Source organism: Nycticebus coucang, chromosome 8 (assembly GCF_027406575.1).
Source record: "Nycticebus coucang isolate mNycCou1 chromosome 8, mNycCou1.pri, whole genome shotgun sequence".
Classification (NCBI taxonomy): Eukaryota; Metazoa; Chordata; class Mammalia; order Primates; family Lorisidae; genus Nycticebus; species Nycticebus coucang.
This window is the reverse complement of record NC_069787.1, coordinates 33,181,621-33,209,541: the sequence shown is the minus strand read 5'-3', so window position 1 is coordinate 33,209,541 and position 27,921 is coordinate 33,181,621. Positions and strand designations below refer to the sequence as shown.

General features: G+C 40.0%; 1 protein-coding gene and 1 pseudogene across 21 annotated transcripts in view; one reads left to right on the top strand and one right to left on the bottom strand.

Annotated features, from left to right (window-relative positions):
* The window catches only part of MAGI1 (membrane associated guanylate kinase, WW and PDZ domain containing 1), a 705,209-nt gene that overhangs the window by 385,471 nt on the left and 291,817 nt on the right, over window positions 1-27,921 (bottom strand). The gene's annotated exons all lie outside the window — the stretch shown is intronic.
* LOC128592580 (40S ribosomal protein S3a-like) lies at window positions 40-5,474 on the top strand (annotated as a pseudogene). Its single transcript, XR_008381934.1, has 2 exons — window positions 40-882; window positions 5,169-5,474. The product of XR_008381934.1 is annotated as a 40S ribosomal protein S3a-like (transcript).

Below are 27,921 nucleotides of genomic sequence, written 5' to 3'. Positions count from 1 at the left end.
GATTCTTAGAGATACTGAGAAACAGTGCACAGTCAAGAGTACAACTTTCATCCTTCCTCTCACATTTTCAAAGAGCTCACGGTTTGCTATACCAGGAAAACAGGGGAAGAAAGGGCTTCTGAGTGCTTCCAAACCAGCATCCCTGCCCTAGACTCTCTAACATCAAGCTGCTCTCTACTGCCCTCTAGAGGACTTCAATATTACAGCAGGAAAAGAAGAAATGAGACTTGCTAAAGCTTTCCCATCATCCCATACTTACTATACACTTATTTCTCACAACCTAGAAAATAAGAATGTGAAACTGGCCTTTTGGCTCGCTGAGCACTGTCATGGCGGTCGGCAAGAACAAGCGCCTTACGAAAGGCGGCAAAAAGGGAGGCAAGAAGAAAGTGATTGATCCATTTTCTAAGAAAGATTGGTATGATGTGAAGGCACCTGCTATGTTCAATATAAGAAATATTGGGAAAACACTAGTCACCAGGACTCAAGGAACCAAAATTGCATCTGATGGCCTCAAAGGTCATCTGTTTAAAGTGAGTCTTGCTGATCTGCAGAATGATGAAGTTGCATTTAGAAAATTCAAGCTGATTACTGAAGATGTTCAGGGCAAAAACTGCCTGACTAACTTCCATGGCATGGATCTTACCCATGACAAAATGTGTTCTATGGTTAAAAAATGGCAGACTATGATTGAAGCTCATGTTGATGCTATGACTACCTACCGATGGTTATTTGCATAATCTGTTCTGCGTTGGTTTTACTCAAAAACGTAACAATCAGATAAGGAAGACCTCTTATGCCCAGCACCAACAGGTTCACCAAATCTGGAAGAAAATGATGGAAATCATGACCAGAGAGGTGTAGACCAATGACTTGAAAAAGTTGTCAATAGAGAGTGAGAGCAAGATGGCGGCCGAGTAACAGCTTCCCTGCAACTGGGCACTGTGAGTCTGGGGAGATAAGACTCCAGGCATCTCTGGCTGGTGGGATCTGCCTATAATCATCCCTTTGAGGATACAGGGAGTCAGGAAGAGACTTCTGGACCCCAAGAGGAGGACAAAAACAGTGGAAAACTGGCAAGTAGTTGCGTGTGTTTGATCAGTCTAATCCTGCCGGGATCTATAAATACAGCAGCAGTAAGACTGAAAACTGGAAAGACCTTACCTGTGAACCGTTTTGGTGTTGTTGGACTTGGCACTCAGTTGAACTGCGTTGGGGAGAGCTTGAGCAGGAGTGCGGAGAACTTTGGGTGTTGTCTAGGCCCTAGACTGAGCCGCTGAGCCGGACGGAGCTAATAGTATTCGACTCTGGGCTGCAGGGAGCCATTGTGAGAGAACTGCCCCAGCAAGCTCTGCCTTCAGGGTCGCAAAGCAAGGATCGGGCGGGAGCTAGTAACTTAGTGACTGACCAGCCTAAAGGCGGGGACTGAGCCGCCTTACAGCCTTAACCCTCAGGGGCAGAGTGAGGCCCATTTTGGCACACTGGGTAAGTGGATAACCACTTCAGCAGTGATCCCAGCAACAAGCACTTTCCTGGGAAAGCTTCTGCTTAGCCATGTTTAGAAGTTTAAAGTGCCTTTTAAGAGAGCTGAAGAGAAATTTAGGGTCTCCTCCCTGTGGGGTTTGAGAAATCAGCAAAGGCCTCCAGTCGTATCAGCATTGTGATTAACATCTCATACCCCAGAAGACCACCTGTTGCCCAGACAATATTCAACAAGATATACATACTGCTTTGTTTTTGGTTGTTTTTTCGTTGTTCATTTTCTAGTTTAAATACAATTTCCCATTGTTGCCTTTTTCAATAATTAGAACTTCATTTTTGCTAATGTTTCTACCCCTATTATTTGGTTTTTCACCCAATTTGATCCTGTAAAGTTTTCTGTTTGATTTATAGCATTTTTGTCTTTCCTCTCTACTTGGTGGAGGTGGGGTACTGTGTCTGATCAGGTTAGCAAGGAGCTGCTGACCTCAAGGGAACCACTAAACTAGGCACCCACAGAGGTTGGGGATTTTTTAATATTGTGTCAAAGTACCCTACTGTACACATATATTGCTCTGTCTCCCTCTTCTGTAACTCTCTTCTTTTTGTCAATATTCCCTTTAACCCACCCCCTCTCCTTTCTCTATTTTCTTTTCTTTCTTTCCTTTTCTTTCTTTTATCCCTCCTTGCACTTCAACCTTCTCATCCTTCTGGTCCTGTACCAAAAAGACTCATCGAAACCTTAGTCCACAGACATGGGAACTTAAAAAGCAAGAGGAGGTAAAAGGAAAATTAAGGCATGGAAACAGATAAAAGAAATCACTCATGAGGATGAATCAGCAGAAAACTCCTGGCAACATGAAGAACCAGTCCAGAGCAACCCCTCCAAGGGACCATGAGGTAGCTACTGCAGAGGATTCCACCTATAAAGAAATATTAGGAATGACAGAAAGGGAATTTAGAATACACATGATGAAAACAATGAAGGAAATGATGGAAACAATGAAGGAAATGGCTAATAAAGTGGAAAAAAAAAAAAGGAAATCCAAAAACAAAATAAAATAAGAGATGAACGATATGAAGAATATAGAAAGGATATAGTGGAGCTTAAGGAACTGAAGCAGTCAATTAGGGAGCTTAAAGATGCAATGGAAAGTACCAGCAACAGGTTAGACCATACAGAAGAAAGAATTTCGGAGGTAGAGGACAAAGTTCTTGAAATAATTCAGATAGTTAAAGAGGCAGAAAAGAAGAGACAGAAAGCAGAACATTCATTGTCAGAATTATGGGACTTTATGAAGCGTTCCAACATACTAGTTATAGGAATCCCAGAAGGGGAAGAAGAATGCCCCAGAGAAATGGAAGAAATACTAGAGAATATTATAAAAGAAAATTTCCCAAATATCACCAAAGATTCTGACACACTCCATTCAGAGGGACAGCGGACCCCAGGTTGCCTCAACTCTAACAGAGCTTCTCCAAGACACATTGTGATCAACCTGTCCAAAGTCAAGACAAAAGAAAAGATTCTGAAAGCTGCCAGGAGTAAGCGCCAGTTGACCTACAGGGGTAAATCCATCAGAGTGACCGCAGACTTCTCTAATGAAACTTTCCAAGCAAGCAGACAGTGGTCATCTACCTTTAATCTAGTTAAATAGAACAATTTCCAGTCCAGAATTCTAGCCAGGGTCAAACTCTCCCTCTTTGCTGATGACATGATCTTATACTTAGAGAATCCCAAAGACTCAACTACAAGACTCCTAGAAGTCATCAAAAAATACAATAATGTTTCAGGACACAAAATCAATGTCCACAAGTCAGTAGCCTTTATATACACCAATAACAGTCAAGATGAGAAGCTAATTAAGGACACAACTCCCTTCACCATAGTTTCAAAGAAAATGAAATACCTAGGAATATACCTAACGAAGGAGGTGAAGGACCTCTATAAAGAAAATTATGAAATCCTCAGAAAGGAAATAGCAGAGGATATTAACAAATGGAAGAACATACCATGCTCATGGATGGGAAGAATCAACATTGTTAAAATGTCTATACTTCCCAAAGCAATCTACCTATTCAATGCCATTCCTATTAAAATACCAACATCGTACTTTCAAGATTTGGAGAAAATGATTCTGCGTTTTGTATGGAACCAGAAAAAACCCCGTATAGCTAAGGCAGTTCTTAGTAATAAAAATAAAGCTGGGGGCATCACCATACCAGATTTTAGGCTGTACTACAAAGTCATAGTGGTCAAGACAGCATGGTACTGGCATAAAAATAGACATAGACATTTGGAATCAAATAGAAAACCAGGAAATGAAGTAACATCTTACAACCACCTAATCTTCGATAAACCAAACAAGAACATACCTTTGGGGAAAGACTCCCTATTCAATAAATGGTGTTGGGAGAACTGGATATCCACATGTAAAAGACTGAAACTGGACCCACACCTTTCCCCACTCACAAAAATTGATTCAAGATGGATAAAGGACTTAAATTTAAGGCATGAAACAATAAAAATCCTCAAAGAAAGCATAGAAAAACACTGGAAGATATTGGCCTGGGGAAAGACTTTATGAAGAAGACTGCCATAGCAATTGCAACAACAACAAAAATAAACAATTGGGACTTCATTAAACTGAAAAGCTTCTGTACAGCCAAGGAGACAACAACCAAAGCAAAGAGACAACCTACACAATGGGAAAGGATATTTGCATATTTTCAATCAGACAAAAGCTTGATAACTAGGATCTATAGAGAACTTAAAATTAATCCACATGAAAAAAGCCAACAATCCCATATATCAATGGGCAAGGGACATTAATAGAACCTTCTCTAAAGAAGACAGACAAATGACTAACAAACATATGAAAAAATGTTCATCATCCCTATCTATTAGAGAAATGCAAATCAAAACCACCCTGAGATAGCATCTAACCCCAGTGAGAATGGCCCACATCACAAAATCTCAAAACTGCAGATGCTGGCATGGATGTGAAGAGAAGGGAACACTTTTACACTGCTGGTGGGACTGCAAACTAGTACAACCTTTCTGGAAGGAAGTATGGAGAAACCTCAAAGCACTCAAGCTAGACCTCCCATTTGATCCTGCAAGCCCATTACTGGGCATCTACCCAGAAGGAAAAAAATCCTTTTATCATAAGGACACTTGTACTAGACTGTTTATGGCAGCTCAATTTACAATCGCCAAAATGTGGCAACAGCCTAAATGCCCACCAACCCAGGAATGGATTAACAAGCTGTGGTATATGTACACCATGGAATACAATTCAGCTATTTAAAAAAATGGAGACTTTACATCCTTCGTATTAACCTGGATGGAAGTGGAAGACATTATTCTTAGTAAAGCATCACAGGAATGGAGAAGCAGGAATCCTATGTACTCAATTTTGTTTTGAGGACAATTAATGACAATTAAGGTCACGGTGGGGGTGTAGGAAGGGGAGAGCAGAGAGAGAAAGAAGGAGGGAGGGGTGGGGAAAGGAAGAACAGAGAGAGGGAAGGAGGGAGGGGGTGGGGCCTTGGTGCGTGCCACACCTTCTGGGGGCAAGACATGATTGCAAGAGGGACTTTACCTAACAAATGCAAACAGTATAACCTGGCTTATTGTGCCCTCAATGAATCCCCAATGATAAAAAAATAAATAAATAAAATAAAATGTTGTCAATAAATTTATTCCAGATACCATTGGAAAAGACATAGAAAAGGCATGCCAATCTATTTATCCTCTCCATGATGTCTTCGTTAGAAAAGTAAAAATGCTGAAGAAACCCAAATTTGAATTGGGAAAACTCATGGAGCTTCATGGTGAAGGTAGTAGCTCTGGAAAAGCTACTGGGGACGAGACAGGTGCTAAAGTTGAACGAGCTGATGGATATGAACCACCAGTCCTAGAATCTGTCTAAAATTCAGGCTTTTAATAATGACAAATAAAGAATCCTATTTGTGAAAAAAAAAAAAAAAAAGAATGTGAAACTGAATGAAATTAGTATTCTTGAATATGATATACAGAACTCTTTGGATACTTCTGTTTTTACATTCCAACTATCAAAAGGAAATTCTGCAAAAATCTTGCCACACATTATACATCATAAGTAAGCATGATTAATGCATACTTTCCCCCAAATCTGGTCCACTTCCTGGTCCTACTTCCCCCAAATCTGGTCCACTTTCTGGAGTTTACGCTAATTGAAGACATTAGACTAAATGCTAAGAAGTGTCTTTATGGTACAAAAAATGCTATGATTCTGTGATTCTTGAGTTCTGAAACTTCACAGAGAAATGAGCTAGGTGAAAAACATCAGGGAATGGTGAGGGCTGTGGCACACCGTACTTCTCAGGGCCCATGAAAGGGTTTTTGCTGATTGTCTGGGCTCAGGGTTGCAAGACCCTTGTATTTTGTTTGTTGTGGTCATAGGGGCTTAGGTTTTTATTATTTCTTTTTTTTTTTTTTAAGAAAAGTCTGCAAAATAATTGTATATAAAATCTCTATATTTTAGGTATTTGAGTGATCTCAAAATGCTGTAGTAGGAAAAAATAAATCATGACAATATATTAGATTTAGCCCACCAGAGCAAGCATTCCTGCTGTAAGATCATCTGTCGATGACAATTGCAATCCAAGAATAAAACCAGAGAAGGAACCTCATCCATCTCTCGTACAATGAGATTCATCCTATCAAGAAAACATCTGGTTTATAGGACAGATGTAGCAGATGCGGTAATTTGATAACTGTTTAAATCTTCAGCCAGTCCCTTCCTTGGGTGTTTCATCTTAATTCTGAAACAAAGTGGCTTTATATGGCTTATTAAAGCCTAGATAAATCACTGCAACAGTCTGGGCTATTTCTTCCGCTGCCTGCTCAGTCTAGACGCACAAAAGATAGATGGTCAGATGGACACTCCCAAGGAGGCGATGGAGGCAGTGAAACTGCCTTCACCTATTTGCAGGAGGTCACGTCACTACGACTGTTAATAATCCTGTCTCAGGGCAGGGCAGTGCAGACTTGCTGTTTAACACACAAGTCCCTGTCCTAATTCTGAGTGTTACTTTTCCCCATTTTGGGTCTGATTTAAACTCCAATCTATTCTTTCTATCGCCATAATTTCCCTTCCTTAGTCCATTTATTTTTTTCAAAAATAAGAACATATCCTCAGTCCATTTTTTTCCATGACAGACTAAAAGCTGAAGAACAGATTTAGCAGATGAGAATGAGCTGGCAAGATGCCAGTTCATTTTCATTTGCAGGTTAAATACTTTATCTTGTCTATATAACCTTCATGATCGTTAGTCAAATCTCTGTATCAACAGCATTGAAAACTCCTCAGTGACCATTTCCAACTCAAATTCAAGACCACTGAAAACTCCTAAAGGAAGGAGAGTTCCCAAAATCTAATAAAAGGACTCAATCCCCTTAAATTATTATTAGAAATTTCTAGGGGGAAATCCTGGATGAACAAGCCTGGAAAAAAGAAAGGAGAGGAAGAAAAGAAGAAAGGAAAAAAGTAAAGGAGGGGAAGAGAGGAAGAAATAAAGGCTGGCCAGCCTGCCTGCCTAAAGTTACCCTACTAATTATTACAATTCACATAAATGTCTCTCTGTATATTAATGCACATACTTGTCATACAATTAAGTTACTTGAAAAGCTGGCAAAAAATAAGCCCACTACTGATTATTTAATGATAAATTATCCCTGAAAGGACATAAAAGCTGAATTTAACGATCTATGAATGTCTTTTAACCTCCAAAGAGGTTTCATCAGACATTTATGAGAATTGTGCTGTACTCCTAGGATTTAATTTTTTTTCCTTGAAAATGAATGAGGGCCATGTAGACGGCTTTATTTAAAATTTCACTTTTTGCCTGGGTATGGTGGCTCATGCCTGCAATCCTCCTTTGGGAGGCTGAGGCAGGAGGAATGCTTGAATCTAGTAGTTCAAAATCAACCTGAGTTGAGACCAGCCCATTTCTACAAGAAATAGAAAAACTGGGCGGTGCTTGTAGCTCAAGGAGTAGGGCACCGACCCCATAAACTGGAGGTGGTGGGTTCAAACCCAGCCTCGGCCAAAAACTGCAACAACAACAACAACAAAATAAATAAATAAATAAAAATAGAAAAATTAGCCAGACATAGTAGCATACACATATAGTCCCAGCTACTCAGCAGGCTGAGGCAGGATTCAAGTTGCAGTGAGCTATGATTATGCTACTGCACCCTATGTCCAGCAATAGAGTAAAACCCAGTCTTAAACAAACAAACAAAAAACTATAGATTGCTGTGTGCAAGTGATCTAATAACAGACAAACAGAAGCAGAATTTTCATATTATTTTGGTTTCTCATTTTTAAAGTAAATGAAATCCATTTTGAAGAGGGAGTGTGTGTGTATGTGTGTTTGTGGACAGTCGATAGAAAATACAAATGTTTTCTATTTGTATAGATAGGATGACTTTAGGAATGACTTTATTCCTAAGGTCATCTAAGACACTGACACCAACACAGGGACCAATAGTCGGGATTCTGTGGACTTGATATATCATGTGGATGTTACAAATTGCAGTCATCAGTAATGTTGGCAACAGGTCAAGGGCAATCTGAAGATCCCACTGTTGGTCAGCAGCACTGAAACTGGCATCCCAAGCTCTTGCTAGGAATCATTCCAACTCAGTGGAAGCTCCTTGAGCTGGTATAAAAACACAACCCATAGGCCCCAGTGCAGCATAGCAGTAATTATTATGACCAACAGCCTACCAAGGACAAAAAAAAAAAAAGAAAAAGCAACACCCTGATCAGGGAGGCTCCACCATTAACAATCCCCCCTCTGCTAAATTCAGAGAGCAGATGGTTGGCTATCCAGTCCCCATTCTCCACTCCCATCTCCCATGGTTTTCTATAGAGGGTCTCGCCATAAGAGCCCTTTCATTTCTATTGCATTTATCTCCAACCCATGAGAAAAGTCCCCAGCAGAAGTAGCAGCCTCACCTATTTGGAATCTCCCAGTGGTAATTTTCCAATCAATGGATCTCCAGGTGACAAGAACAGAGACCTCTTTTAATTTATACTACTTGCACTAGTCAGAGCTCTGCAGAGAAAGAGAACCAATAAGATATATAAGAAGGAGTTTATCATCAGAATTGATGGACATGATTGTGAGAGCCAAAAAGTCCCACAATATGCTGGAAAACTAGTAGTGTAATTCAGTATGTGATGGTATAAACTCACAGTCTAAGGCAAAAAGCCTGAAACCCTGGAGCGGGTACAGTGCTATCAATCCCCCAGAAGATCCAAGAATCCAGAGCTCTAATGTCTGCGGGCATAAGATGGATGTCCCAGCTGAAGAAGACACAACGAATTCACCCTTCCCCCACCCTTTTTGCTCTATCAGGCCCACAAAGGACTGAATGATGGCCACCTGTATTGGTGAGGATGGAACTTCTTCACCCAGTCTAGTTATACTAATATCTTCCAGGAATAATTTTACACATATACCCAGAAACAATGCTTTACCAGCTAAGAATCCCTTAACCCAGTCAAGGGAAGACATGAAATTAACCATCACACTGGTAATTTCAAAGAGAGTCTCATTTATAGAGGTGATCAAGCCGTTACACTATAGCCCGGGCAACAGAGCAAGAACTCCCTCTCTCTCTCTCTTTTTAAAGGATGCATAAATGCATGTATAAATAAATAAAGCTGCCCCCAAATTAGTAAATAAAAGCAACTTCTTCAAATAAGGACAAGTCGATGTTTGAAAAATTCATTCACTCAGGGCGGCACCTGTGGCTCAAGGAGTAGGGCGCCGGTCCCATATGCCGGAGGTGGTGGGTTCAAACCCAGCTCTGGCCAAAAAAAAAAAAAGAAAAATTCATTCACTCACCAAGTATGCCTTGAATTAGAATCCAGCATATGCTAATCACTAGAAATGCAACAGGGAATAAGACAAGTGTGTAATATTGCTCCACTGTGGGTAAGCAGAGCTATGTGAGCATAGCAGAGAACAGCTCACTCACAACCACCTACTGCCACATAGCACCAGGTCCTCCAACTCTTCCAAGAGGCAGAAAACAGGTAGGTGGCTAGGGCAGACCATAAAAGCCTGGGTAAGCCACATCTAATGAGAACCAATGAAAGGTTTCAAACAGGGAAGTGAGAGCATTAGAGTCCACATTACTCTAGCCGTATGTGTGGATTGCAAACAGTGAAGGTAGAGGCCTGAAGTTTCATTTAACCAGTTACTGCAAACACATCCGACACACACGTGTATACACACAGAGACCATTAGCCTCTGAAACCAGCCTCAGTAGGCATCCTAAAATCAGATTTTTGCATTCCTTTACAATTTTCTAACTTAAAAAAAAAACTCACTATAACCAACTAGTGCTTTTACATGCTCTCCACTTTCTTTTCTCTTTGTGCCATTGGCTTTAGACCACATCTTCTCACTGCAGTACCCAAGTGCTTAAATCACAAGTTTGCACTGACATTAGCACTCATCCCCATCAACAGTCTCCAAGGAGACTTTTTCAGGCACACATCAGACATATTGTGTGTTTACTTCCAGGAGACTGCAATAAAGCAAATATTATGATAAAGTCACACAAACTGGTGTTCCAGTGCTTACAAAAGTTACGTTGACACTTACACTATAGTCTATTAAATGTGTAGTACTATTATATGGGGAAAACATGTACATATCTTAATTTAAAAAAAATACTTTATCACTTAAAAAAATGCTAAAAATCATCTCAGCCTTCAATAAGTCATAATTCTTTTGCTGGTGAGGGTCCTATCTTGATGATGATGGCTCTGACCAATCAGGATGGTAGCTGATGAAAGTGCCCGTGGCAATTTCTTAAAAATAAGACAACAGTGAGGGGGGTGGCGTGTATGGCTCAACCAAGTAGGGCCCCGACCCCATATGCTGGAGGTGGCAGGTTCAAACCCAGCCCCGGCCAGAAACTGCAAAAAAAAAAAAAAAAAAAAAAAAAGACAACAGTGAAATTTGCTGTATCATTTGACTCTTCCTTTTGTGAAAGATTTCTCCGTAGCACACCATGCTGTTAGATAGCATTTTACCAAGAGTAGAATTTCTTTCAAAATGGGAGTAAATGCTCACCAACCCTGCTGTTGCCTTGTCGATCTTGTTTATGTAATATTCTAAGTCCTTTACTGTCATTTTAGCAATTTTTACAGCATCTTCCCCAGCAGTGCTTCCACCTCAAGAAAGTACTTTCTTTGCTCTTCTATACAGCTAACTCCTCATCAGTCCAAGTTCTATCATGAGATTGCAGCAATTCAGTCACATCTTCAGCTCCACTTCTAATTCTGATTCCCTTGCTATTTCCGCCACATCTATAGTTCCTTCCTTCACTGAAGTCCTAAACCCTTCAAAGTCATCCCTGAGGTTGGAATCACTCTCTTCTACACTCCTGTTTCATGTTACCGTTTTGACTCACTCCAATGAATCACAAATGTTCTTTATGGCAGCTAGAATGGTGCATCTTTTTCCAGAAGGTGTCCAACTTACTTTGCCCAAATCCATTACAGCAATTCCTATTTATAGCAGCTACAGCCTTTCAAATTATGTTTCTGGAAATAATAAGACTTGAAAGTTGAAACTGCTTCTTAATACACAGGTACAGAATGTATGTGATGTTAGCAGGCATGAAAACAATAATCTCCTTGTACATCACTGCTGGAGTTCTTGGGTGGCCAGATACATTGTCGATGAGGAGCAATATTTTGAAAGAAATGTTTTTATCCAAGCAGCAAGCCTCAACAATAGGCTTAAAATATTCAGTGAACCATGATGTAAACAGGTATGTTGTTATCCAGGTTCTGTTTTTCCATTTATAGAGCACAGGCAGAAGAGATTTAGCCTGATTCTTAAGGGCCCTAGGATTTTCAGAATGGCCAACGAGCACTGGCTTCAACTTAAACTCACCAGCTGCATTAGCCCTGGTCCTTCGACGTTTTGAAGACAGGCATTGACTTTTCTTTAGCTAGAAAAGTCCTAGATGACATCTTCCTTCACCAGTAGAGGGCTGTTTTTTCTCTGTCGTAAATCTGCTGTTTACTGTAGCCACCTTCATCAGTGATCTTAGGTAAGTAACTCTTCTGTTTAACTTGCCGTGGCTTCTCAATCAGCACTTGCTATTTCACCCTGCACTTTTGTGTTTTGTGTTCTTTCCTTAAATCTCATGAACCAACCTCTGCTAGCCTCCAACTTTTCTTCTGTAGCTTCCTTACCGCCTTTAGCCTTCAAAGAATTGTAGCGAATTGGGGCCTTGTCCTAGATTAGGCTTTGGCTTAAGGGAATGTTGTGGCTGATTTGATCTTCCATCCAGAACACTCAAACTTTCTCTGTATCATCAATAAATCTGTTCACTGGCTCAGCACCCGTAGCTCAGTAGGTAGACCACCAGCCACAAACACCAGGGCTGGCGGGTTCGAACCCAGCCTGGGCCTGCTAAACAACAATGACAACTACAACAAAAAAAATAGCTGGGTGTTGTGGCAGATGCCTGTAGGGTGCCTCCCTACTTGGGAGGCTGAGGCAAGAGAATTGCTTAAGCCCAAGAGTTTGAGGTTGCTGTGAGCTGTGATGTCATGGCACTTTATCAAGGGTGACATAGTGAGACTCTGTCTCAAATAATAAATAAATACACTTTCTAATCATTCGTTTGTTCACAGAAGTAGCAGCACTTTTCACTTCCTTGAAGAACTCTTCCTTTGTATTCACAACTTGCCTGTTTGGCCCAAGAGGCCTAGCTTATGATGTATCTCGACTTTCCACATGCCTTTCTCACTGAGTTTAATTTCTAGCTTTTAATTAAAAGTGTGAGACATGTGATTTTCACTCGAATACTTAGAGGCCACTGTAGGGTTATTCACTGGCCTAATTTCAATATTCTCGTATCTCAAGGAACAGGGAGGACTGAGGAGAGGAAGGGGAACAAGGGAGGAGCACACACAGCACACTTATTAATCAGCTCATCATTTTATATGGGTACAACTGGTGAGAGCCCCCAAATCACCATAGTAACATCAAAGATCACTGATCACAGATCACCCCCAGCGGATACCACAGTGATAAACTCTCTGAAATATTACAAGAATTAGCAAAATGCAACACAGAGATAGAAAGTGGGCATGTGCAATTGGGAAAACGGCACCGTTCGACGAGCTTGATGAAGGGTAGCCACAAACCTTCAGGCTGTAAAAAAACACAGAACATGCATAGGGCAATAAAGTGAAAACAAGATAAAACAAGGTGTGCCTATAAGGTCTTCACGTGCGTTCATCCGAAGCCTGGGATAGGAATATACATTCAGTTCACACAGGTACTTCCCTTCCACACACCCCCAAACACACACAAATATAACAACCCATATTTATATTCCCATCAGGAAATACCATAGATCAGCTTCCACTAGAGGTGCCTTTTTAGTTGTTATATCAACCAACTGGACTGATAATGATGCAAATAAATTTTTCTGAATGCCAGACATTTTATAAGCATTACATACATTACCCCATTTAATTTAAACCTCACATGAATCCTAGGAAGTTAGACAATTGCTATCCCGCACTGTACAGGTGCAGAAACTACCACTGAGAGTTGTCATGAGCTTAGCAAGGTCATGCACCTGCTAAACTGAGATGCTGGGATCCCAACACAGAAAGCCTGAATCCTAACCCTGTGTTTCTATCAAACAAGGTGGGTAAGGCAGTGGTAAAGCTGCAGGGCCACACAATTTTTTCCTGTTACTTGGGGTGTCAGGAAGATTCCAGAGATAGTGGGGAGAAAGGATGAAAAATTTAATTGGTTGGGTGCAGTGGCTCATGCCTGTAATCCTAGTACTCTAGCTAGGATTACTCAAGGCAGGTAGATTGCCTGAGCTCAAGGGTTTGAGACCAGCCTGAGTAAGAGCAAGACCCCACCTCTAAAAATAGAGGTGGGCTGGGCTGGGTGTTGTGGCAGGTGCCTATAGTCGCAGCTACTCAGGAGGCTGAGGCAGAGAACTGCTTGAGCCAAAGAGTTTGAGGTTGCTGTGAGCTGATGTCATGACACTCTACTGAGAGTTACAAACAAAGACTGTTTCAAAAAAATAAAAAAAGAAAGAAAGAACGAAAGAAAAATTTAATTGCTATTTAATTATTTTGCACCAATTAACAAATAACCTACTCTTGACTTACCAATGGACATTTTGAAAACCTCAGTAAACCTTTGCTTTTGTAAACAAAACTGCTGATTTAAGCCACTAAAGTCAGTTTATGAAAAAAAATTAATATAGAAAAACTATAGGTACATATTGCTAATAAAAATCCAGTTATAAATAATATGATCCAATTTTTTGTATGCACATATCCACAAACACCAGACAATAAACACAAAAATGTTCTGTCATTATCTCTGAAATTACTATTTTTTTCTTCATTATGTTCCTCTTTCTCTTCTAAGTGTTCCAGATTTACTGTTTTTGTAATGGGGAAAGTACATTTTCATGACAGCTTTGGGAGCATATTGAAAACTTTAATACCATTTGGGCTGCTTCTGATGTGCACATTTTGAAGCTCCTTTTGTAATAATTAAAAAAAAATTCAAAGACTATGGTTATGACAGACAGACCTTGTATTCCTGAACTGTGGAATCCGCACTCTACCAAAATAAAAGAGGTTGCTATCTTTGCTTCCTTTATTAAGCTACGACATTTGATGATCACATCTGATGAGATAAAAAGTACTCAGAAACATAGTAGTCTTCAGTTGTTACAACTGATACTTAAAATTTACAAAGGAACTTAAAAACCTAGTATGGAGTAGTTCTATCCTCCTGGAGCTAAAATTTGAGGAGTTTTAAAGAAGCCATGTTGAAAAGATCCAACATAAAGCATGCCTCTGTACTGAACCAAGTTAATGGTTTTAATGCTGAGGAATATTCCCTAGGATCACTCCTTGCCGTGGAAATCAAAGGATGCATTTCAGTGGTGAACTGAATTTATTACACACTGGCAGAAAGTTTTCAACAAGGATATTCATACTCCAGAAAATCTATAGACATAGAGACTCTACCCAGGCTGCAGTTAATGCCCATGACCTATTTCAACCACCTATTCATTCAACAAATATTAAGTGCCATGCCCTGAACTTGTTACAGACTAATGAATGGGTACAGCACAGAGAAGGTACCATCTTGACCAGGTAGGATATTCAGAATTTACTGAAGAAAGTCTAAAAAATGGATACAATAATAAGGTATCCATATATGGTTTTTCACTGCTATTTCTTATTCATGTATGATGACATGATACTTAAATATATTTCTATCAAGGCGGCGCCTGTAGCTCAGTGGGCAAGGGTGCTGGCCACATACACCTAGGGTGGCGGGTTCAAACCCAGCCCGGGTCTGCTAAACAACAATGACAACTGCAACCAAAAAAACAGCCGGGTGTTATGGCAGGCACCTATAGTGCTGTGCTTGGGAGGCTGAGGCAAGTGAATCGCTTCAGCCCAAAGAGTTTAGGGTTGCTATGAACTGTGACACCACAGCACTCTACCCAGGGCGACAGCTTGAGACTCTGTCTCAAAAAATAAATAAATAAATAATATATATATATATTTTTTCTATCAAAATGCTTACAATTCCAAATATCTAACCTTATAGAGCAATGCAAGAAAAACAAAGGCTGTTCTTCAAAGGCGTCTGTTTTTGCATATCATTAACAAAAACAATAGCAACAGCAGCATTACTCATAGAGCACTTTCAATGCATCAGGTACCCTGACAAATATTTTACATCATTATTCCATTTAATTTGGAGAGAAAATTTCCAGAATCCTTGTGCCCATGTTTTGAGACAATGCAGGCATTTCTTTTTCCTTTAACAAAAATCCAACACAACCCACAGCACACTCCTCATTTGAGTACATCTTTTTATACACAGAGCAAGAAATGGCTCCATTTTCACGTGGAGTCCACCGCGAATTTTGTTGTGTGGACTTTAGCAAATTCTATGGTTTCTTAGCCTCCTTGATATCAAGATCTCAGTTTCTTTTCCCAGAACTCTTCAGAGGATGACACCATGTGTGCATGAACACGTCTACACACTGCCTGGGACCCAGCAAGGTGCATGCACAACACTGACCTTATCCAAGATGCGAGATGTGACCTGCAACCTGCAATCACACTGCTTCATGGCTCTCAACCTTTTACTGAATCCCATTTTCTATGAATTGTGCTAAGACTCATTATCTGATTTCCACTGGATTCTGCTGAGCTGGTAAACTTCTCTATCCCTGCATCTGTGTAAACCTATAGCATCTGTCATATAGTCAGTCAGAATGTAGAAAACAGGCTTAAGAGGATGCTGTTAATTGAAGAAACCTGCTGATCCACAATAGTCTCGGAAATGTTTGTAAACAAACTCTGAAAACATCTGCCCACATACAAGTCTGAAAACAGATATGAAAATTAGCTTTTGAAAAAGGGGGTAAATGGGAGGCAGGATAAAATAAACCTCACTTTATCAACTGCTGGGGGTGGGGGGAAAGACCCTATAGTGCCTTATATACAAAGATATCCGCGCATTTTCCTGGATGTTATGCACAGTAGGCATTCGTGATTCATACCACACCATCCTATTATTATCACTCTTGAGATGATGCATAAAATACATTTACTCCTGTGGCGACAGTACTCACATCCTAGTGTAAAGAATTGTCCTTTTAAATCTATTCATTCATCTAGCTATCAAGTCTCTATTATGTCCCTGATACTATCAAATGAGGAGATAGTATAGAAGATTCTTAAGTGTTTGCTCATATAGTTCTTTAAATTTCTTCAAAATCAATCAAGAAAAACTACCTCTAAAGCAGTCCTGGTCTCTGTCAACAATAACAAGAAAAAAAAAAGTCTAGAAAAATTTCCACTAGTCTCATTAAGGCTTTGGGTAAAATAAGAGTTTTTTCTATGTCTAGGATATATTTAATATGTATTCATCTTTGTGCTGGTTTTCAAATCTTGAGTGGGATATCTTTTAATGTAAGAAAAGAAAGTCTGAAGAAAATTAATTTACATGTAAGGAGGATATGAGTTCACCACAACACCATTATGTGTGGGCTTCCCTCTCCACTACTTAAAGAGACTTCGCACTCCCTCATCAGCATTCTAAGGGATGCACTTGGGTGTTGCTATTATTGTTGTTTGTAGCAATGACAATTTCAAATGGTTCGTTACATTACAAATCAGTTTTTAGGAGTGCCCAAAATCTTCTTAGGTGTCTCACTGACAACAGAGAAAAGAATGAGAGCTGACTTCAGAAAAACGTATGAACAGTATAGTTTGTTCGTGGCCAGATAACTTTCAGATGTAAGTAGAAGCCCTATATCAGAGAATTTTAAGACCAGAGGAATGGTTTAGAATCTATAGATCATTCGTCCCAGTACCTATTAGTGGGCCCAATAGAGTAATGAATGGCACACAGTATGTGCTCAATAAAAATCAGCTGATTGAATGAAATGGAGAAGGCAGCAAAAAATAGGAACAGCTGAGAAAGATCATGGTGGTGCTTGGTCTTTAATGAATAAGTCTGATGAGAATAAAATCTCAAGCAGCTGGCCACACTGAGGAAAAGATTCCAATGGTATGAAAAGATGCTTATGGAGAAAGACTGAATTAAAGAAAGTGAGGTGTAGACTGTATTATATACTATTTGATCTTAGCTTCAATATAAGAAAGACTATCAGGAAATAGAGTCTTTTAAAGCAAGTAAATATGCCAAAGCATTAACAGTAAAATCTCTGAGGGGTGGGATTATGAGCAACTAACTTTGGTCCTTTTTTATAAATTAAGAATAAGTATATAAAATGTAAAATCTGCCATCTTGTCCATTTTGAGAGTATAAATAAGTGACAATAATTACACTCACAGTATTGTATGACTATCACCACCCTCTATCTTCTTCATCCCTTCCGAGAGAAATTCTGTAACTGTTAAGCAATGATTCCCCATTTCCCTCCCTCTCTTGAGCCCCTGGTACCCAACACTCTCCTTTCTGTCTCTGTGAATTTGCCTCTTCGAGATAGGTCATGCACGTAGAATCACAGAGTGTTGGTCCTTTTGTCTCTGGCATATTTTACTTAGTATGATTTTTATCAAGGTTCTAGCACACCTGATTTTTTTTGGAAAAATAAATATACATATTTTTTTACAATAGAAATGTTATACATGAGTACACAGGAAATTGGAAGGCTCTGTGTTTTAAACAGTGGGATACAGGGAAACAGAAGGGAAAAGAGAAGGCATGTCAATGGGAGGAGTGAGACAGACAAAGGAAGATGAGGCAGAGGACGGAAAGTGCTTCCAGAATGGTGCGGGGAGTGGTGTTAATGATGGGAGGTCAGTTAACTCACAGCGCTGCTCGGCAATCAGATTAGCACAGAACGCGGGGGATAGAACCCAGCAGATAGCTCTTACCACAAGATCCACTCCCCTGACAAAAACACAGAGCATATTACTTACAATTGGAAGCCCTAATTTTGCAGTCAAGCATATTTTGCACAATTTGGCAGGTTACAAATGAACACAAGAAGACAGCATCTGTCAAGTCCCTTAGGAAACCAGGCAGAACTGAATGTAATTCCTTACCTGAAAAACATAAACACAGAACACATATTAAAATTCAATAGGCACAATTTTGTGTCTTCCTTAGTAGTTTAAACCCCATGTTTAATCAATTATTTCTTCTTCTCATGGCAGGTTGGCAATGGCAAGGGAATCTTGGATTCTTAATTCAACACACATTTTTCTCTGGTTCAAGAACGTTTTGATGTAAACATTCCTATCTAGGATGTGTATTTAATAAATGCTCGTAATGCAAGTATGAGAAATCACTGTACCAAACATAACTCTTAAGTTGGTTATTAACAGCATCATTAGTCATTTCCAGGACACAATAATCACATGATCAAATGGACCCTCAATTCCCACTAGAAATCCCATCCAACCCCTGAATCCATTTATTCACTTGTTGAATATCCATCCATTCACTCAACATAACTACTGAACACAAAGTATGTCTCTTGACACAGAGGGGGAAAGTATAATTCCAGCCATTAAGGACTTTACAACCTAGTGCAGAAATGAACTAGCTTCAAGCCTCTTTCAACTTCACCACTGAATTTCCAGAAAATAATTATATCCTTAGTTTATACTTCTTCTGCCTGGTCAATCACTGATTCACTAAGTATATTCACTGCATTTCTCTGTTATGAATACGCAACAAAGCAATGAACATAGCCCTGATTCCTGCCTGGCCCCAGGAATCCTTATTTTAAAATGAAAGTTGTGTTTTAGCCTTCTCAAGCAAGATCCACATTGACAGAGCGCATACTCCTTCCCCAGCTCCATAACCTTGGGGGAAGCACTGAAACTTAAATAATGACGCCATGAGAAATGAGGTCCGGAGGCTGCAGTACAGCAAATGAAGAAAGCCAGCTCCTAGGGGCCAACCCTCTGAGGCAGGGCAGGTAGAGCAGGAGGGGGTCCAGCAGTTGCTGAGGCTGGGATACCTGGCACAAATCAAAACCAGAAGCCGAAATCCACAGGCAAACACCAAAACAAACAGTGTGTAAATCGGCAAAATGACAGAGGCCACAAAGCAACCATCCTATAATTGTAGTCAGTGTGTGGATGGAGACAGGAACAGAAACCTTTCAGGAGAACCAGAAAGGAGTCCACATGTAAGAAGAGGTGGGGAAAATAGGCCTGATCGCAAAGAGCTGGGACTTACAGTACAGAAATAGGACGGTATCTTTAATATTGCTTCTTGGGTAGAAATGTGTCCCCTGTTAAGACAAAATTTACATCAACAATCAAATCAACATGCTAGTGAATTCCAGGATGAGTTCATACAGTTTATAATAGACCCGCAATACAGTTCATCTAAATAGTGATTCAACTTATTAAACAAACACTGATTTATACACATTTCTGAAGCATATGCAATGTAACTAGTGACCATGAGAATGAGAACTACGAGAATTCAAAATGTGCTATGTAGATAAGCATTTCTCCAAATCTGGTTAATGGACAGCCTGACCCTCATTTCAGATAAAATGCATACTTCAGAGTCCAACTCCAGTTCTCCAATATTAGAATCTTGGGTTTCAGGAGTGTACGTTTTTCACAAGCTTCCCTTCAAGGTATTTCACATACACTGAAACTTTTCTTTTTTTTTTTTAGACAAAGTCTCACAGAGTCTGTCGCCCAGGTGATCCTCCTGCCTCAGCCTCCTGAATAACTGGACTACAGGTACCCGCCACCATGCCTGGCTAGTTTTCCCTATTTTTAGTAAGGATGGAGTCTCACTTTGCTTAGGTTGGACTCGAACTCCTGACCTCAAGCGTTCCTCCCACCTTGACTGCCAGAATGTTAAGATTACAGGTGTGAGCTGCCAAGTAGACTGGGTGGCACTGAAACTTGAAAGCCACCAAGGGAAAGAAAGTAAACCTTGAAGAAAGGGCTTTTATATATTCAATTGTTCTCAATCAACAAGAAGAAAAGTTTCCACAAACCACGGCAGGAAGAAAGAGTAGAATGAATGATCCCTGGGCAGAACAGGACATTTCTCACGCCATATCCCATATCCCAATCAAAACAAATTCACACACACAAAAGAAAGAAAAAAATATCATCAGTAGGGGAGGTGTCATGAGCCACTGAAATAAGTTACTAAGGAAGGTTTTCAAAATCTCTGAAACTTCCTTGATATATAATGCAGTGGGCAAGTTATTTAGCCTTTTTGAACCTCGGTTTCCACATCTTTAAAATGGGAATTAAAAAGTTTCCTAGATTTGTTTTAAAAATTTTAGCTGGATTGACCCAGCTAATGTGTTTACTATGTGCACAAGTGCCTGACCCAGGGGAAGTACCTGATGGGGATAAGCTGGAATTAGTCAGGAAAAATGCCTGATTCAAATGGTATAACCAGCCTGCATTCAGAAGATGAGAAGAGCGTCAAGTACATTTCTGCCCTTAAATTTGCCCTTGCTCAAGCTCAGAGACTGAAATAAATGGAAAGATCTTTCCGCTGGAGGCTTCTACGGAAGAAAAAAAAAGGAAGCTGTCCCGCCCCCTGCTGGGCGATGGGGCATGGACAGAGAGGAAGCGCGGAGAGATAGGATCCAGCAACAGTCTGGCTGCAGAGCTGCCATTGTGAAGTAGGGTCAGCTTCAAAGAGCAAACAGTGCCTCCCTTTGTCTACTTTGATGTCTCTTTTCAATCTAAGATTATGATGTTGCGCTGACCTTCCGAGAAAAAGGGCACTGTTCTACATGGTTCTGATAAGCCGCCTTCTAAAAAACACTTCCAGGATGTACTTCTCACTAAGAGGACAAAACAAGGATTTTGTCATTTAATAGTGGCCTTAAGAAAGAGCGATGACAAAGGCGGTTTCCAAAAGTCATGAGAAATGGCCTTTGCAAGTGTCACTGAGTCAAATGTGAGCAGTATGTGTGTACGGATGTATACATGTGTGCATAGTAGATATTTTTTCTCTCCCTAATTAAAATGCATAAAAATTCTACACTCCAGTTCATTTAATGATTTCATAGTTTAGAACACTTACAATCAAAAGACTTGTTCTCTAACCAATTAATTCTAATCCCCTTTTTAGTCTGTTCTTTACAAACATAGAATTCCTTATAGAAGAACTTTAAAAAGCTACAGGTAGAACCTCTGTAAGTTGACCACCCAAGGGACTGTGACAAACTGGTCAATATATGGAGGTGGTCAACATAAGGAACTAGGCCTGCTGCGTTGATATTTACATATGGTGTGGTGCATGTCTAGTCCCTGAAAATTAGGTCAACTTAAGGAGGAGGTGGTCAATGTAGGGAACTGGTCAACTATGAAGGTTCTGCTGTATTTCTTAGCTGGGTGTGGTTATATGTACCTATATACCCAGCAACTAGGGAGGCTGAGGCAGGAGGATTGCTTGATCCCAGGTTTTCGAGGTTATAGTGAGCTATGATGGCATCACTGCACCACACTCCAGCCTGAAGATCCTGTCTCCATCTGCAAGCAAAGAAGGAAGGGAGGGAGGGAGGGAGGGAGGGAGGGAGTGAGGAAGGGAGGGAGGGAGGGAGGGAGGGAGGAAGGAAGGAAGGAAGGAAAGCAGGCCGGCCGGCTGGCCGACTCAGGTTTGTTCCAAGGAATAAATGAAATAATATATGGGAAAGTGCTTCATAAATGGCAAACAATCAAATAAATGCAATTTAATGTCAAAATCAATAATAACCCAATTAATCCAACATAGTTGCTCTTCATATAACTTCAGCAGTAATTTTTTATTTTTACAAAATCACAACCATAATCCCAAAGGTATGATTCCTAAGTATTCAGAAGCAGGCTCCTTTGGTTCTGGGGTCATGCATGCAAAGACTCATATTCTGTGTGGAGAATAGAGCCTTGATGTGCATTGAAAATACCTTCTTCTTGACCAAGGTTCAGACAGGCTTCTACGAACCCTGAATCTTAACACCTAACTTGTTGTTGTCCCGCCCGGCCCAGCCTTAAGCAAAGAACCCTACTACATCATCCCCAACCCTTGATATCTGGTATTGTGGTCCACCTTCAGCAAGAATCTTGTTAGGTAAGATTAGCCAGAATCCCGCTACCTTTGATGTCTCCTCTTAGTAATTTTTCACCCCTGACCCTCCTCCCACCTTCCCAGGCTATCATCCCTATCTGTTCTTACTGTATTCAGAGTTGAGCCCCATCTCTCTCCTCTGTTGTAATACCTCTATCACAGTAGTCCTGAGTAAGGTCTGCCTGGTCATTTTAACAAGTATCAGAATAATTTTCTTTTCACTAGTGTGGAAAAGAGAAATAGGAAGAGAAGGAGGGAGCTTATGTTACAGCGCAACAGAAAATGGCAGAAACTGACAGAAGAAAATCAGGAAAGATCCTGAATGTATCCTGAATTTAAATTGAGTATCAGAGAACCACAGAAAAGCATTTGCAAACACACACACACACACACACACACACAGTTAACTTAATGAAATCTAAAGTGTCTAAGCTCATCAGAACTTGTGGTATTACAGGTAACACTGCTGTCACCAAACCAATGAGAAAAGAAACAGCTAAATTCTAGTTAGACACATTTTTATTCGTATTACCTCACTGAATCTTCACCAAAAAACCTATGAGCAGTGTATAATTATTATCCCCATCTTATTGATAAAATAAGTATTAGTTAGAAAAGTAACCTGTACCAAGTTATATAGCTAGCAAGTGGCAGAGTCTAGACTCAAGCCCAGGCAGGTAGATTTCAAAGCCCATTCTTTCAGTCACCACACAAAACTGGCCCCAAGTGAGCAACATCCAGGATAAAGGAGGAAAAAGAAAGGTGCTGCTACAGGAAAAGCAAAAGGGCCCAGAAGTAGAGACCCACTCAACCTCAAGGGCACAGCACCGAAAGTGACCTCACGGCTGCAGGCCTGGGTTGTACACAACACTGAAATGGACCTCAAGTCCAACAGGATGGGGGACATAGTGTGCCCTCCACATCAGGTAGAAGCACAAAAAGCCTTCTCACTGATCCTAGGGACGTTCCTCCCAGTGAACTCTCTCTCCTCCCATCCCACTTTCTGCTCACTTGAAATCTATCACAGTATGGAAAATGCTATAAAACAATAACTTTTTATCAATTACTTTAAAGCATAAGAGCAAAATTCACAATTCCTTTTTATCATAGAGAGATGTATAACCACCACAAAGAGTGAATCAAGCAAGTATATCAGGATGTGATGTAAAAAACAAAGGCACAGTCAAAGTTAATTTCCATCCCCATTCAACTGACAGTCGCAAAGGAGGAAAAAAAATAATGAATTACTGAAGAAAGAAAAAAATTAACTATTTAAAACCTATTATCAAGGGCAGTGCCTGTGGCTCAGTGGGTAGGGCACTGGCCCCATATACTGAGGGTGGCGGGTTCAAACCCAGCCCTGGCCAAACTGAAACAGCAATGACAGCTGCAACAACAACAACAACAACAACAAAAAAAAACCTATATCAACAACCTGCAGAGCACATGAAAACTGCAGTCACCCAGTTTTATGCTCTCTCACTTGCTTTTGGTCTTCAGATTTTTATGTACAACATCATTTTTTAAAGGCAAGAAAGTTATTCCACAAGTTTAAAATAACCATTTTGGTAGGTATACTTTTTTATTCCTTTTTTTGAAACAGTCTCACTTTGTTGCCCTCAATAGAGTTCTATGACATCATAACTCACAGCAACCTCACTCTTGACCTCAAGTGATCCCCTTAACTTCAGTCTCCAGAGGAGTACAGGCACCAACTACAACACTTGGCTATTTTTAGAGATGCAGTCTCACTCTTGCTCAGGCTGGTTTCAAACTCCGAGCTCAGGCAATCCATTCAACTCAGCCTCCCAGAGTGCTGGGATTATAGGCTTGAGCACCCAGCCCTACTAGATATATTTTAGGATTCACTTTTTGATGTTGTTGAGCTTATCTTTTTAACAATGCCATTTGAGAGGCAATGTCTTAAGGAAAACAGGTTAACGTAAATGGCGTTTTCCCCTTAAAGGGAGTGTTACTTCTAGGTACCTGAAAGAATTAAAACTTTTGGAAAGAATCACTGGATTTCCAATACTTTATTCTCATTATTTCAAAACAAATATGCAAAGTTATACATAAACATGTAAAACTTTTTTAGCCAACCAATTTGGACAGTAGGTATCCTGGAGTAAATACCAGCTAGTTGTCATTTTCCATGTTTAAAAGGGAATTTTCTACATAAAGAGAGGTGGCAGGGCCAGGCACAGTGACTCACACCTGTAATCCTAGTACTGGGAGGCCAAGGTCTGTGAATCTCTTGAGCTCAGGAGTTCAAGACCAGCCTGAGCAAGCGTAAGACCCCATCTCTAAAACTAGCCCAGCGTTGTGGCAAGCGTCTGTAGTCCCAGCTACACGGGAGGCTGAGGCAAGATGATTACTTGAGCCCAAAAGTTTAAGGTTGCTGTGAGCTGTGACATCACTGCACTCTACAGATGGCAACAAAGTGAGACTCTGTCTCAAAAATAAATAAGTAAATAAAGAGAGCTGGGAAAGGGGCAAGCCAATTACATAAGTATTATACCCCAGTATATTTACAGTATCTGAATTAATGCTTACAATAATTCACCCAAGGAAGTGAGGTAACCGTATCTCCTTTTCACAATCAAAGGGAAAGAACCTAGAAAGGTTAATTTGCACAACAGGCTCATGGTCACATCTGACCAGGTCCAGCCCACACTCTTTGCTCTATACCTGAGGTCTCCAATATTAGCATATTCACTAAACCATGCAGCTAGCAGTTTACTTGAAATAAAAATCACCATTTTGTACAGAGCGCTGCAGGAGACAAGGAGAGTGTGGGTGGTAATTAGAATTCATTTCTTCTAGACAGTCTGTGACGGAATTCAGCATGAAGTGGTAAAAATCTACATATAGGCATACAAAATGAGTAAGTCTTCTAAGAAAATGTAAATGAGATCCAAGGATACAACTATATATATTTATGGCCTTCAGGAAGGTTAGCATAATGTCTTAATATTTTCTCATGTGAATAATGAAATTAACTTACCATCAAGTAAGTCTAAAAAGAAATTAAGGCAATATCTATTCTGCAAAGTTACCATAATTATTAAAATAAAATGTCATTAACCCTGTGCCAACTTATCTCATCTAGGACCAATTTGAGAAAACTGTTACCCTCAAGGCAGCTTCACGCATTATCATGCTGTAATACAAATACTGAATAATCTAAACCTAGATAATTCAAAATCTGTCATTTCTGATCTCTTACATTCAAATTCATAGAGTTTTACTGTTCTCCCTTCACCAGTTCTGCAAAAGCTCTCCCCTTGAGTCTTTAAAATGATTTCAACTTTTTTTTTTTTTTTTGAGACAGAGTCACACTATGTCACCCTGGGTAGAGTGCCGTGGCATCACAGCTCACAGAAACTTGCAACTCTTGGACTTAAGTGATTCTCTTGCCTCAGCCTCCCAAGTCGCTGGGACTACAGGTACCCGCCACAACACCCAGCTATTTTTTTGTTGCACTTGTCATTGTCGTTTAGTTGGCCCAGGCTGGGTTTGAACCCGCCAGCCTCAGTGTATGTGGCCGGCACTGTAACCACTGTATTATGGCCACTAAGCTGATTTCAACTTTCACTATGAAAGATTCCAAATATCTTCTAAATCCGGCAACAACTATATAGCACTCGTGAAGTTAAAAGTTACTGTGTGGGGTTTCATGGACTTCTTCTCTCTTCCCCAACTTAGTTTCTCCTCCTTGATCACGCCCTCACTCTTGCTGAAAAGTAAAAGAACATTCTGATACTGTTTTCTACTAGAGAACCCCAGAGGAAAAAAATAGAGAGTTAGAACAGAAGCTGCATTCTACTGAGGAAAGATGACCAGTGGGGGTGAAATGTGCACATTTTTGTAGGCAGGGCATAAATAAGAAAGTTAAATGAGGGTGCATGATGGTGTGAACAGAGCAAAGTTCCCAAGTGTCAAAGAGCTAGCGAGGAGAGAAAACGGAAGAGTCCAGAAGGAGTTGCATGTAGTGGTAAATTAGAGCTCAAATGAAAGAAAGGCTATAGAAAACAATGTCTAGGCTAGGCACAGTGGCTCATGCCTGTAATCCTAGCACTGTGGGAGGCCGGGACAGGAGACCGTGAGCTCAGAAGTTTGAGACCAGCCTGAGGAAGAGAGAGATGCTGTCTCTCCTAAGAATAGAAAAATTAGCCAGGGATCATGGCAAGTGCCTATAGTCCCCAGCTATTGAGGAGGCTGAGGAAGGAAAATAATTTGAACCCAAGAGTTTGAGGTTGCTGTGAGCTAGGCTGATGCCATGGCACTCTAGCCTGGGCAACAGAGTGAGACTTGGTCTTTAAAAAAAAAAAAAAAAAAGGTTGGGGGAAAAGAAAACGAAATAATATCCACATACACAAACACACCATCACACAAATAGGATACTTAACTCTATTATCTATCCTTAATGAAAAACAGAATTCCTTTGGTAATGAGGAACTTTTATCTGAACCCATCCATGGAATGCCTAACTTGAAAGCATTTTAGTTCAAGAAAATAACTCGAAAACCATACTGTCCAGTAATTCTATCTGGACATTTAAAAAACATATTTCAGAATCTAATACTGTATCAAAACTTTGGGTTGTTATCTTTTTGCATGCAAAGTTTATAAAATCACTGAAGAGCCCTTCTCAAATTATGTAGCTTCCCATTTTCTACTTCTTAACAGTAACTTAGAGAGGAAAACACATATGGTTGTCTATGTGGGCTTAATTTTCTACTAAGTCTGAGGGTACCATAAGCATTGATGGATAACCATTATAGAGAAATAAGCCTGGGACAAGAGAGAAGGGTTTTCTAGGGAAGAGAGTTTGTGAAACCTGAAAAAGAGACTCCACTGTAGCTATATAAAGAGTGGATTTTTTAAAAGTGTATTATAAATTAAATTCTATAAATAAAACCATATCCTCCTAGTGATTAAACTATCTTTTCAGAAATGTTTCACATTATGCAGGGGCCACTAACTGCTTCACTGGTAGATTTCTCTGCCATCTGATCTAAAAAAAGGAACCCTAAAATAAATTGTTTCAGAAATGAATGAGAAAAGTCATTGCTGCTTTCTCTAGTTTGTAGGTTTAGATCTTCATCTTTTGATGCAAGACATGCTTCAGTTTTAACCAACTGCATCACCTAATTTCCCATGAACAATGATAGACAATCCACTCTACAAAGATACTGCTGAGATTTCTTCTCTTTCCAGTAACTTCTTTTAACACAACTGGCTCGAGAGGTCCATTTCTGTGATGTCTCATCACCTTACACTCATAGAGCTCTAAGATATCTAAAAATACTAGGGTCAAATTAAGTGTGTTATAACAAAAACAAAAGCAAACAAACAAAAACATTTGCAGACTTGAACAGTTTATTGACTCTTAATGGAGAAATCTCCCAGGCCTAGTTGAATCTTTTCAGAGAGGCACAGAAAAGACCACCTAAAATAGAATTATTTAGTCAATTACATTTCTTTGAAAAGAAAACTGGAGAGATAAGCATTTATGATAATTTATAAATATCTAGAGTTATAAATAAAGCTTATAAAACTATAGGGGAAAGGAGAGATGCTCATGCTACTGATTTTATTATATTCAAAACTATCCAAATATCAGACATCCAGTCTGTCTCACTGCTTTTTGCTTTTAATCACTTAGAGCTGATTTCTGGGAATGGCAGTTTTGAAATACCTGGGAAAAAATGTTCTCTTGTCCACAGTGAGCCAATTTTGCAAACTGTCCACATGGGTCCA